At 52.5% G+C, this 8,706-nt stretch overlaps 1 protein-coding gene across 1 annotated transcript in view; it reads left to right on the top strand.

The window, feature by feature from the left end:
• The first annotated feature begins 369 nt into the window (after positions 1–369).
• The window catches only part of LOC138570308 (cytosolic phospholipase A2 gamma-like), a 642,279-nt gene continuing 633,942 nt past the window's right edge, over positions 370–8,706 (top strand). Inside the window, exon 1 of the mRNA XM_069649085.1 lies at positions 370–450. The gene's annotated coding sequence lies outside the window, so the exon portion shown is untranslated. The remainder of the gene's footprint in view (positions 451–8,706) is intronic.

The following is an 8,706-nucleotide window of genomic DNA, read 5'->3' as shown; positions in this document are numbered from 1 at the left end:
CGAGCAGGAGGAAGGAAGCATTCATGATGGAAGGGAGAAAGCACCTGGGGTATGGAGTCTGGAAGGAGATGCAATGCCCTGGCGACACCTGTGCCGGAGAGGTGGACGATGGCAGAAAGGGGGGCCGTGGGAAACAGCGGCCCTTGCCTGGAACTCTGGGACTTGTAGTCCCGCCTTTACCTGCGGCACTCCAGGGGCTGCAGCAGCCAATCGGGGGCCAGGAAGCGGGAGCTAATGGCCTGGCCGCCCCATCCTATGCCCCGCCACACCCCCCTCAGCGCTGGCGCAGATCCCACGCATAGCACCGCAAGTCCCTCCTCAGTGTTGGCTCCAGCAGTGAAAAGAACTCTCAGAACAGCTCCCCTGAGCGCTGACACCCGGTGCTCACAGATACACCCGCTAAGTGCACGGTCCTGAGCGCTGGCACCCGATCCTGAGCTTTGACACCCGGTAAGTGCACGGTCCTGAGCCCTGACACCCGCTAAGTGCACGGTCCTGAGCCCTGACACCCGCTGAGTGCACGGTCCTGAGCCCTGACACCCGCTAAGTGCACGGTTCTGAGCCCTGACACCCGCTGAGTGCACGGTCCGCAGCCCTGACACCCGCTGAGTGCACGGTCCTGAGCCCTGACACCCGCTGAGTGCACGGTTCTGAGCCCTGACACCCGGTAAGTGCACAGTCCTGAGCCCTGACACCCGGTAAGTGCACGGTTCTGAGCCCTGGCACCCGCTGAATGCACGATCCTGAGCCCTGACACCCGCTGAGTGCACGGTTCTGAGCCCTGACACCCGGTAAGTGCACGGTTCTGAGCCCTGGCACCCGCTGAATGCACGGTCCTGAGCCCTGACACCCGCTGAGTGCACGGTTCTGAGCCCTGACACCCGGTAAGTGCACGGTTCTGAGCTCTGACACCCGGTAAGTGCACGGTTCTGAGCCCTAGCACCCGCTGAATGCACGGTCCTGAGCCCTGACACCCGCTGAGTGCACGGTTCTGAGCCCTGACACCCGCTAAGTGCACGGTCCTGAGCGCTGACACCCGATCCTGAGCCCTGACACCCGGTAAGTGCACGGTCCTGAGCCCTGACACCCGCTAAGTGCACGGTCCTGAGCCCGGACACCCGGTAAGTGCACGGTCCTGAGCCCTGACACCCGCTGAGTGCACATTCCTGAGCCCTGACACCCGCTAAGTGCACGGTCCTGAGCCCTGACACCCGGTAAGTGCACGGTCCTGAGCCCTGGCACCCGGTAAATGCACGGTTCTGAGCTCTGACACCCGGTAAGTGCACGGTCCTGAGCCCTGACACCCGCTGAGTGCACGGTTCTGAACCCTGACACCCGGTAAGTGCACGGTTCTGAGCTCTGACACCCGGTAAGTGCACGGTTCTGAGCCCTGGCACCCGCTGAATGCACGGTCCTGAGCCCTGACACCCGCTGAGTGCACGGTTCTGAGCCCTGACACCCGGTAAGTGCACGGTTCTGAGCTCTGACACCCGGTAAGTGCACGGTTCTGAGCCCTGGCACCCGCTGAATGCACGGTCCTGAGCCCTGACACCCGCTGAGTGCACGGTTCTGAGCCCTGACACCCGGTAAGTGCACGGTTCTGAGCTCTGACACCCGGTAAGTGCACGGTTCTGAGCCCTGGCACCCGCTGAATGCACGGTCCTGAGCCCTGACACCCGCTAAGTGCACGGTCCTGAGCGCTGACACCCGATCCTGAGCCCTGACACCCGGTAAGTGCACGGTCCTGAGCCCTGACACCCGCTAAGTGCACGGTCCTGAGCCCTGACACCCGGTAAGTGCACGGTCCTGAGCCCTGACACCCGCTGAGTGCACGGTCCTGAGCCCTGACACCCGCTAAGTGCACGGTCCTGAGCCCTGACACCCGCTAAGTGCACGGTCCTGAGCCCTGACACCCGCTAAGTGCACGGTCCTGAGCCCTGACACCCGGTAAGTGCACGGTCCTGAGCCCTGACACTCGGTGAGTGCACGGTTCTGAGCTCTGACACTCGGTAAGTGCACGGTTCTGAGCCCTGACACCCGGTAAGTGCACGGTCCTGAGCCCTGACACCCGGTGAGTGCACGGTCCTGAGCTCTGACACCCGGTAAATGCACGGTTCTGAGCCCTGACACTCGGTGAGTGCACGGTCCTGAGCTCTGACACCCGGTAAGTGCACGGTCCTGAGCCCTGACGCCCGGTAAATGCACGGTTCTGAGCCCTGACACTCGGTGAGTGCACGTGTAGGTGGTTCAGGCACAAGAAGCTGGAGGCCCGCACTGCACCGTGACTCCAGGCCAGGGAGTATGCAGAGGCGTGTTGGGAGGGTGTGTTTAAGGGAGAGGGGGCACACGTTGGGACATGCCAGGTATTTAGGGAATGCAGCTACATGTGTAAAGGGGAAGTGGCACTGCCTCACTCTGACTAAGAGGGGCTAAGGGTGGCCTGACCCTCACAAAATATCTATCATTACCCTTGGTACTACCTCCCCTCCCCCACGCCCCCAATATCCGGCACAGCCCTTCCAATCCTATTGTGTGTACTGACAGCAGTTGCTTGCGGCCAAACACCACACCTCAAGGCCAGGGATGGCAGGGGTAGCGAAGTGACATCACACACCCGGTGATGTCGCAGGAAGTCACGTCATATGCCCCCTCCAACCCCACCCCCACCCCTGATGAAATAATGGAACCCTGGAAGTGGCAAGTGTTTTTTGCGATTACTGCTCTTGATTGCACTTTGCATTTACAGGGACTGGGGTGCAAGGTGGAGCGTTCAAAGTTTTACAGGACAATGCGATGGGGGGTGCAGGTGTGCAATAGAACACGCAGGGGAATGGAAGAACCCATTGAGAGGGGGTGCCATCGAATATGAGCAAGGGGACATATGAGCGATAAAGGAGAGAGTGAGAGGGGGTGGGTGGGGGCAGAGAGGGACGGCGTAGAGTGAGAGGTTGGGGATAGGGTGGGTAAGGGACTGGATTATAAAGAGTGGGGGTGGGTGTCTGTCATGAATATCATCCCAGCAAGACTGGGTCAAAGAGTAGTATGAGCTTTGTCAGGTTCTGACATACATGTAGACCTCCACACAAGATGCAGAGAATAATGCTACACACGTTCATCTTTTGCATAGCATGTTTCTATAAGTTTTATTTGTACTTTTTGCAAGTTGGTTTATTATGTGACTTGTGAACTTTTGTAGTATATGTGGTGTCGTCACTATTTACATGTTTAGAGGATGAGTTCTCTGTCTGTGTTTAATAATCAGTGGGCTGTGACCCACTTGTGCATGAGGGCGGGGTTACCGCCCACCGGGCAGTTCGAGATAGTTATCTGTTTAATAAAGAAGTGTTGCACCCCAGCTCCCGTGTCGCCGTCTCCTTGTGTGTATGAGGGTGGCTGAGCGGGTGCGTGAGGAGGTCCACTCTTTAGACATTACAGTATATGATAGTCAACTATTCAGACGTAATGTCCCCCTTTGTACACAAAAACAACTGGGAAATAATGTTAAGTGCTCATACTGCAGACGGGACTCAAATCCCAGCGTCACCACTTAACTAAAATGTGTGATACTGAGCACTTCATTTAATCATATAGCAACCTGTCACAACTGCTGGTTCTTGCAAGTGGTTCATTTCTAAGTGCTCTCTTCAAAAGAGTGTTGCTCCTGTTAGGCAGAATCCTGTGCAGTGCCCTTAGGGACCACTACACACAATTAAGACCACAGGTGGCAATACAAGTTTTACCTCTGGTACAAGCCCGTACTACTAAGTTATAGTGGTTGCAGTAGCAGAGCAGCCAGGCTTATCTCAAGAGTATATGAGCAGTAGCAGAGATTACACAAAGGGACCACAATTACTGTGACTCGAGGTTTCAGGTAAAAAATATAAGTACATTTATTTTTAAACCATTTGTTATAAACACAACACTTCTATTAATTCAAAACCACACGTAAAATACACTACAACTAACCAATTCACTTTGTAAAGTATAGCTCGAGGTAAGTACCCTGTGTTTTAGCGGACCGGTGTTGCGAAACAAAAGACATTACTGGGAATACACTTGCGATCACTTTTTGACAGTTCGGTCTTATAAAATAAACGCATATCCCCGGCAAGAGATGTTACCGGGGCAAAACACACTTAGCACCTGAGATACCCAGAGAGAGTTGGGGGCAAAAATCATAGCCAATACTTTTGTCAAGACAGAACCAGAGAACACTCTTAGACAGAAATTCAAAAGTCAATAGGCCGGAGCCAGTGTCAAGTGGAACCGGGTTCCTGTTGTCAAGGCTCACACAGTTGGATAGTTCATGATTCAACGTAGCCAGGAGTACTTAGATATTGTCAAACGAGGAAGCAAAAGTTATAAGAAGGAGGGAAAACAAGGGCAAGCCTTGGAGGTGAAGAAAATGGATGCACCCTGATTCCTCGAGCAGGACACAGTACCTTATTCAATGAAGAGGCTGGTGCCACGGCAGTTGTTCCTGGTAGTTTTTTGCAGACCCACGGTTCCTGGAGCTTCGGCAAGAAGGAGGATGTCTGGAGGGGTCTGCACCACACAGGGCTGAAGCTGGCAGCAGCGACGGTGAATAAAACGTCAGCTCCTTAAAAACAGGAGAGGCTCTTCAGATGGCTATCGGACCACTACAGCAGTGTGCAGCGATTTCGACCAAGAAGAGGATACTCTGGCTGTAGAAGATGAGCTGGTTATCCCCATCAAGCTCAATGGAAGAAGACTACGGACTGGATCTTCTCTGGTCGTCGAAGGGTAGATAGCTCAGGACTGCAGCAGGGCTTCACCGTATGGGATAGTTGCAGCAGATGACTTCCAGCCCAAGAGTCCTGCCTTTTATGCGAAAATACCCCATTCACACAGCCTGGCTGGCAATCATGCAGCAGGGGGGTTGTCCAGCCCGGACAATCACCTCAGTCAATCATGGCAAAGTGCGACTTGGGTTTCCTAGGATACCCTGTGCCGGGGATGACTACACTCCTCCCTCACATTCAGCCCACATATACACCCAGGTGCCTAGACGAGGGCTTCTTGGCAGAAGCCTGCCAAAAGACGTTGAACAAAGAAGGCAAACCTGGTTTGCCGCGCAAAGTAAAACACAAGAAGTACTTTAACAAAAAGAAATGGCAAATAAACTCGACCAGAGCCAAAAGAAAAAGGATTTGGTCAAGCGAGCTTAAGTTTGAGGCTAATATAATAGCCAATAGCCTAAAACAATACCACGTTTATATAGTATAATCGCGGTAGAAAAGTTAGGGTAGATACCACTGCCACCAGCCAAGTCTAAATGTTAAAAGAGCGAAACAATGCTCTAGGAGGTACAGATTAAAAGGGATACGGAGTAACCCTTTCAAGCACTCCATGTAAGATGGGGTGTACTGGATCTGTGGTTAAATGACTAGTAAAGTTAATGGAAACTTTACCCTTTTCTGGGGGACAGTAGTCAACCCCAGAAATGGAGTCTCAGTTGGGAAGTCTAAAAGACATGGTTAAGAGTGGGGGAAAAGCTCACACTCTTACCAAGTGAAAGAAATCACTCCATAAAATCCAGCAAAGCAGCCGGGGGACTCACTAGGTGAGGGAAATTAGCCATTGAATGAGAATAATCCCTAACGGCTCCCACAGAAAGTTCTAATAGGCCTCTCGGGATATAATTAACCAAACCATATGGCCAGGTTGACAAAATTGAAGCAAAAGTGTTAGGAAGACTAAGGCAGTATATTGCCCCAGTAGAGTCATGTAAATATTTGAAACCCAAATTAGGATAGAGAAAGGCTAAAGCGCCTACAAAAAACAAACACAAATGCCATGAAAGGCTTTAAACCTGTCAAGGGGGAAAAAGAACTAAGTTATTTAAAACCCAAGCTCCTAGATCTCACTCCCATTGAAAAACAATCCAATAAAAAGGTGAAGCCTGTGGCCTGTGGTAGTTTGCCCGCCCGCCCCTCTCGTGATGGCCCTGGGGAGAAGACGGGTGACGAGCGGTGTCAGCCCTTTGTTTTTTGGAGCTGCCTCACCCTCATCTGCCCTGCTGCTTGGCCATAGTGACTCCAGCCCCCCGAGCCCCAAGACCCTAGTCGGCGAGGGGAGCAGAGCCACCCGTGACGCATTCGAGGAGGGAGACTCACTCATCATCTGACAAGTAACTAAATGCTGCCGCGGACGCTGCTCCTGTTGGTGTTTTAAAAATGTGGAATGTATACATTTGATTTGTGCATTCTGTGTTATCTGCGGCAGATGATTTTCCATCCTGGCCCAGGTAAACATGCGTGCCCCTGCCTTTCCATAGCACCATCTTGAGGCTGCAAACCCCTCACTGCCTCCCAACAAGTGCAGCAGCTTCCTCCCACGACCTCACCCTGGCTTCCCTCCCTCCCCGTGCCTCCTAGCCCACCGGGTGAGCCAGATTGGCCATGTGATTACCCAAACTCACTGACCCTGGGCAGCACTCTGCCCGGCAGCCCCTTCGGCTAAGGGCCCCAAGGCAAATGGCGGCTCCTACAATGGCAGCTCCAAACAGTGTTGGCTCCAAACAGTGTCTGCAGGTGTCCGCAGGGGAAGCCAGTGAAGCTAGCAGATAACTGGCACCAACAAAAACTGTGAGTGTGGCATGGGTGGGGTGTAGAGCAATGACTCTATTCCTGAAAGCCCCCGCCACTCTACCTTACCTTTCCATAACGTAGACTGCCATAGACTTGCACCATGCATACTTAGAAAGATCTGTGACCACCAGCTGGATTTCATCCATGTCAGTATTTGAAATGTTGCTCTGCACTGCATCCTAACATACTAGTCAATGGGCCTAATTACGAGTCCAGCGGTAACCGAGCCAGAAAAACTGCAGGTTACCGCCAAACTCGTATTACCATTCCACCTCCGTGTTTCCCGGAATTACTGGGGCATTACAACCCCGGTGACATGCAATTCCGCCTCCGGAATTCCCGGAACTCCCCATTCCCATGGAGTCCCATAGGACTTCATGACGGAGCCAGTGTTTCCATTTCTGCCTGCAGGCGGGTGGAGCTAAACCCGCCAGGTCAGACCTGGTGGGAGTGACACCTCCCTCCTGCAGGACTCTTAATCAGCTGGTCCGGAAAGAACGGTGGTGGCGGTTTTACCACCACCATTCTTTCAAGACTGGCAGGGTTGTAATGATGCCCAATGTTAACAAGTGTCACACCAGGAGGGAATTGGGGACGCCAGCCTGCGTCGCATCTAGATAGGTTTGTGATTTTCGGCATCTGACTATTTGGATGGAATTAGGAAGGTCTAGCATACACCACACTTGATAGAACTCCAATTGAAATGTTAGAAATGGGAATGTAGACATGGGCCGAACTTAGTTAGAATTCTTAGCTTTGGCCTGCCTCACATCTAGATGGCATTATGAATGTTTGCAAGCACCATACTTAGATGAAACTGTAACTGTTAGCATGTGCTGCACTTAGAATTGAGTACATTAGCCTGCGCCGTACCTAGATAGGATTGTGAAGGTTAGCGAGTGCCACACTTAGAACTGTGAATGCTTGCATGTAAAATGTCATATAACCCACTAACTCAAACTCCTTGCATACTCATCTAAAAAAAACCTCACGCAACCATCTCTTGCACAACAAGCTGCACGCACTTCACCACACTGCAACAACACATAAGCCTCACCAACAGCACACGCGGACTGACACCGATACAATACTCGCACCAAAGCTCAGCACCCAGTGTCTACCGAGTTGAAGCTGCCAACAGTACACCACTCCTCTCCCTATCCTACTCCCTCTTCACCTTACTAACCCATCCCACCTTCTCATTTACAGATCCGCCCGAGCGCCTGGGGACCAATTCCGTTGGTGACGGTGCGCTATATAAGTACCTTTGACTTAGCAGATATATGTTATTCGTGACCAGTCACTTATTGCAGAACACAAAGTAATTTGGGCTGTTCATGGCAACATTTTAATCTTTATCTGTGACCCAGGAGGTGCACACCTGTCCTTATAGACGCTATGCACTGCTGCCTTGCTGCTGCCAATCAGTGGTTTGCATTTCGGCACGTTTACAGTTCTGTGGCTACACTACAGTGGGTGCACTTTCCATATGGCCACGATCTATGCCTGAAATGCCACCTGTTTATTGGGATGTAGGTAGGGGGTGACTTAATCCAACTGGGTTCTGATTGTGCAAGTGGGGATGAAGTAGGTCTGCAGACTTTTCTGGAAACCATAATTTCTTTGGTTTTAGGAGGGAGATGGCTCCCTCAATGGTCCTGCTGACAGGGCTGCAGCTCCATGGCAGACCCCGAGGGCAGTTCACAGAAGTAGAAGCAGTGAGTGTGAGGAGGCGCTGGGATTTACTTGCTTGGATCACTCTTCCATGGTAAGGGGGAAACTCCCCCTGCTCAGAAGGTAAGTGGGACACGGAATAGAGCAACTGCACTGGGAGGGAGTGTTCATGCCCACTCACCCAAACTGCACTGGGAGGGAATGTTACTGGGAGGGAGTGTTACTCCCCACTCACCCAGACTGCACTGGGAAACAAACTCACCCAGACTGCACTGGGAGGGAGTGTTACTGGGAGGGAGTGTTACTGCACACTCACCCAGACTGCACTGGGAGGGGGTGTTACTGCGCACTCACCCAGACTGCAGGTGTAGGTAACTGTGCCTTTAGCCTCATTTGCGCACTCACCCAGACTGCACCGTGC

This window comes from Ambystoma mexicanum, chromosome 2q (assembly GCF_040938575.1).
Source record: "Ambystoma mexicanum isolate Mex_15411 chromosome 2q, UKY_AmexF1_1, whole genome shotgun sequence".
Taxonomy (NCBI): Eukaryota; Metazoa; Chordata; class Amphibia; order Caudata; family Ambystomatidae; genus Ambystoma; species Ambystoma mexicanum.
The sequence above is the reverse complement of the archived record's forward strand: the minus strand, read 5'-3'. Positions and strand labels throughout refer to the sequence as shown.